Source organism: Salvelinus fontinalis, chromosome 16, assembly GCF_029448725.1.
Source record: "Salvelinus fontinalis isolate EN_2023a chromosome 16, ASM2944872v1, whole genome shotgun sequence".
NCBI lineage: Eukaryota > Metazoa > Chordata > Actinopteri > Salmoniformes > Salmonidae > Salvelinus > Salvelinus fontinalis.
In genome coordinates this window covers 30,150,972-30,156,158 of record NC_074680.1, presented here as the reverse complement: position 1 = coordinate 30,156,158, position 5,187 = coordinate 30,150,972, and the positions used below count along the sequence as shown (strand labels likewise).

The window sequence follows — 5,187 nt, the reverse complement described above, 5'->3', positions numbered from 1 at the left end:
CTGGAGAAGGAGAACACATTGGATTATGATTCATGGAGTATTGGTAAATATACATTCTACGTCTTCAGTGGCTAACCCAACTTCATGAGTTACTTACTGCTCTCAAGCGTTTGGCTTATTTACTGCTCTCAAGTGTTTGGGATGGTGGCTGTAGGGAATGTGGCTGGAACTGGGGGTCCACAGCAGAGGCTGGAACCTGGGTAGTGGCAGGGGCTTGGGCTGCTGGGAGCACGGTGAGGTCGTGATTAGAGGGGTCATGAGGTGCGGACATACGGCTTCCGTTGGTGAGCATTTCCAAGAGCAGGTCGGAGACCTGCACACTATTATTATTCTTCATGTCGGAGAGGTGCTTCATGCCTTTGCCACTAATGAGACAGTGGAGAGGAGGAGCATGGAAATGTAGTTTTGACAAACAACTAAAAACATACAAGTGTGTCACTTTGATCCAAAAAAGTGTTGATGAATGTCTGAACAGATAGTAACTAAGTAGAGTCTTAAGGCAGGCTATTTTTGCTGCTAGTGATACATAGCTGTAACTGGTGTAGCTGTAGTCTACCTGACGTGGCGGATGTCTGAGAGCAACATAAGGAGATGGGTCAGGCGGGCTGACTGCAGCTGGAAGGACAGGCCTTGTTTGGAGATGGCCCACACCAGGGCATCTGTCACTGAGTCCAACAGAAGCTGCAGCTTCCCCCTGCTCTCCAGATCCTCTGCCATCTCCGGAGAGGTAGAACATATGTCTACAGGTGGACACAAACACCACATGTAAACTGACTTTTCATTTAGGGGGGAATACCGACCCGAGTTAAGTGTATGTAAATGGACCATAATTACCTTTTTATGCACTTTTCTCTCTATGCGTATTTAGACCTTGAACTTAAGCATGAGTTTACAAAACATGCCAAGAGTGTGCAAAGCTGTCATCAAGGCAAAGGGTAGCTACTTTGAAGAATCTCAAATATAAAATATAACACTTTTTTAGTTAACCTCTACAGAGTACCTAACCCGGATCCGGGAGCACCCCCCCCCCCCCCCACACACTGATTAGCATCGCTAGCATAGCGTCACAATTAAATAGTAGCATCTAAATATCATTAAATCACAAGTCCAAGACACCCAATGAAAGACACAGATCTTGTGAATAAAACCACCATTTCAGATTTTTTAAATGTTTACAGGGAAGACAAAATATGTAAATCTATTAGCTAAACACGTTAGCAAAAGACACCATTTTCTTACTCCAACAGTTTCTTACTCCATCAGGTGCTATCACCAATTCGGCTAAACTAAGATATTGATAGCCACAAACCAACAAACAAATTTATAAGATGACAGTCTGATAACATATTTATGGTATAGCATAGTTTTTTTTTTTTAAATGTGCATTTTTCAGGTATAAATCACAGTTCTACATTGCAGCTGCAATCTGATATAGTGCTGATGCAGCTAGAACAATTACAGAGACCAACGTTATATAACTAATTACTTGTCTTAAAACATTTCAGAAAAAATACACAGCGTACAGACATTGAAAGCCCAACATCTGGTGAATCCAAACAATATTTCAGATTTTTTAAATGTTTTATAGCGAAAACAAAATGTATCGCTAAATTAGCATAACCAGGCCAGCCAGAACCGGCTGGACGCGCCCGACCAGTTCACATGCACGACAGATATATGAAATAACATCGTAAATTGGGTCTTACTATTGCTGGTCTTTCATCAGAATGTTGATCAAGGTGTCCTTAGTCCTGATGAGTCGTTCAATCCATTCACAATGGCAACCTCCCCTCTTCATTTAGCCTGGGTACTGGTCGACTGGCACGGTCCATGTCCAAAGTTAAAAAACTCAAAGAACGGAACACGGCAAAACTCCCGAAAAAATTCTAATAATCTGATTAAACTATATTGAAAAAACATACATTACGGTGATATGGTCACATGTATCAAACAAACTTCGACACGGAGATAGTTTTCATCCGTAACGTCAGCATAACAAAAGACAATGGCACCTCTGAAAACGCGCATCTCAGAAACCGGAAGTTGTCGGTCACGCTAAAGAAATAGGTCTTATTTCACGTCAGTACAAGATAAACAAAAAATTTCTCCTCTGACGTCTTCCAGACACCCAGAGGAAGAAGAAGGAAGTGTGTTTCGGGTCATAGGTCGCGTGACCATATATAGGCAGAGCTTTGAAGCGAGCATACACATCTTGCAATCTTCTTCTGGCTCAGGGAAAGTGCTGTGAAATGACCTGTGTTTGACTCAGAGACAAAATTGGAACGGTTTTAGAAACCATAGCTTGTTTTCTATCCAATGGCATATGGTTATATGCATATAGTAACAGCAATAATTGAATAAGAGGCAGTTTAATCTGTAGAGGCAATTATGCTAATGCGAAACAGCACCCCCTGTATTCTCAAGAAGTTAATACATGATTACATATGTGTTATTTCATAGTTGAGGGCTTCACTATTATTCTACAATGTAGAAAATAGTCCAAATAAAGAAAACCCATGAATGAGTAGGTGTGTCCAAACTTTTGACTGGTACTGTATATATAGCCTTGTTGATTTGATGATGTTTAAGTTGAAATAGTGATGGAATAGCGATGTTCCTGTTGTCTTTGTGCTGACTTGCGGTAACTCTGTGGTTGTAAATCAGTAGTTGTTAAGTTAACTGTCAAAAAAATGTACTTGCTTGGCCATGCTGCAGGAGATAACTGTTTGTATGCAATATTTGCTTTGTGAACTTCACCAGACAGATTATGCTCAGTTTTGTGATGAAACAAAGGTATGTGTAGAGAAATTTGTTTGGTATGTGTGACTGTTGTCTTTTTGTTATCACGGCCTTATTGTATATGTCGCGTATGAACGAATGGGTTATAGAGCAACTAACGCAATTATCACAACATAGGTTGTAATATGTATTTTTTACTGGCTTGGCGTGGCTTCCTCAGTGATTTTACTCAAACACCGCTACTGACCGTCAGATTTGTGACCCGTTTCAGTAAACTAGGCATATGACGCAGGTCACTACTTCACAGGAGAGCCATTTGAACGCAATGTTTTAAATCAAATGTTTTTTGTCAGAAAGGCCTTCTGGAACATGTGAACTTTCATGTACCTTAAAACTTCTTTGATTGATGTCTGAGTATAACAGAACTCATATGGCAGGCAAAAAGCTGAGAAGAAATCCAAACAGGAAGTGGGAAATCTGAGGTTGGTCGATTTTTAACCCAGCCCCTATTGAATACACAGTGGGATATTGGTAATGTTGCACTTCCTAAGGCTTCCACTAGATGTCAACAGTCTGTAGAACCTTGAATGAGGCTTCTACTGTGATGCGGAGCCGGATGGGAGCTGTTTGAGTCAGTGGTCTGGCAGAGAGCCAGGTTCTGGGCATGAGCATTTCACATGATAGCAACCTGCGTTCCATTGCTTCTCTACAGACAAAGGAATTCTCCGGTTGGAACGTTATTGAATATTTATGATAACAACATCCTAAAGATGTATTCAATACTTAGTGTGACAAGTTTCTTCGACCTGTTATATAACTTTTTGAAGGTTTTGTCCGACGTTCGGCTGGACCTGCACGAGCGTTTGGATTTGTGTACAAAACGTGCTAACAAAAGTAGCTACTTGGACATAAATAATGGAAATTATCGAACAAAACAAACAGTTATTGTGGAACTAGGATTCCTGGGAGTGCATTCTAATGAAGATCATCAAAGGTAAGGGAATATTTATAATGTTATTTTTGATTTCTGTTGACTCCAACATGGCAGATAATTTCATTTTCTTCTGACCACCATCTCAGATTATTGCATGGTTTGCTTTATCCATAAAGTGTTTTTGAAATCTGACACAGCGGTTGCATTAACTTCTTGCGACTACAGGGGGTGCTGTTTTCTCATTAGCATAATTGCATTACAGATTAAACGGCTTCCTACTCAATTCTTTATCGTACAATATGCATATTATTACTATTATTGGATAGAAAACACTCTCTAGTTTCTATAGGCGTTGGAATTTTGTCTCTGAGTGGAACAGAACTCATTCTACAGCAATTTCCCTGACATGGAGTCAGATTTCACACATTTTGGCCCCTGATCTGGAGTCAGTTTAAAGGCCACTGTGAACGCTATCAGGATACGGACACTGCTTACGTCTTCCCCTGGATGCCTTTACGTGATGACGCTTTGAATGGTATCGATTGCGCAATCACAGCCACTATAAATGAAAAAAACCTGTAGGTAGGAACTCTTTTCCAGATGCACCGGACGCACGGTGGACACCGACCTGCTCTTTTTCCAAGCATTAGTGTAGCCAGTAATATTTCTCAGGTCATGTTTTTACTCGTTATAGGAGTTAAAAACATCATAAGGTAGTTAATTTAAACCGTTTTATAGCAATGTATATCCGTTTAGTGCGCATTTTGGGACATTTATTTCTGAGACACTTTGAAGCGCCGGGCAGGTTTCCAGTTCATGCCGAACACAGTTGGCATTTCCACATGGCAAGAGGACAGCTTTCCACCAAAAGACGATTAGACCCAAGAAAGGATTCTTTGCCCAAGATTCTGATGGAAGAACAGCTCAAAGTAGGAACAATTTATTATGATAAATCGTGTTTCTGTCGAAAAATGTTAATCGCTTATGACGCCATCTTGTTAGACGTAGCTTCGCTTGGCGCAAACTGTATTGAAAAGTAAGGATAATTTAAAAAATGTAAATCAGCAATTGTATTAAGAATTAAATTGTCTATCAATCGCTGTCCACCCTATATTTTTTAGTCGCGTTTATGAGTATTTATGTATACGACTAGATCACTGTCTAATATGGCGCACGACATTGTCTGACCAGCTGGGCAACTTTTGTCATTGTCTAACCATGATTTTGGTGGCTAAATATGCACATTTTCGAACAAACTGTATATGTATGTTGTAATATGATGTTACAGGAGTGTCATCTGAAGAATTCTGAGAAGGTTAGTGAAAAAATTAATATATTTTGGCGATGTTTACGTTATCGCTCTCTTTGGCTAGAATCAATGCTCTGGTAACGTTTGCATATGTGGTATGCTAATATAACGATTTATTGTGTTTTCGCTGTAAGACACTTAGAAAATCTGAAATATTGTCTGTATTCACAGGATCTGTGTCTTTCGATTAGTGTATGCTGTGTAT

General features: G+C 40.0%; 1 pseudogene; it reads right to left on the bottom strand.

Moving 5' to 3' along the window:
• Positions 1–5,187, bottom strand: part of LOC129813362 (estrogen receptor beta-like) — a 55,870-nt pseudogene that overhangs the window by 709 nt on the left and 49,974 nt on the right.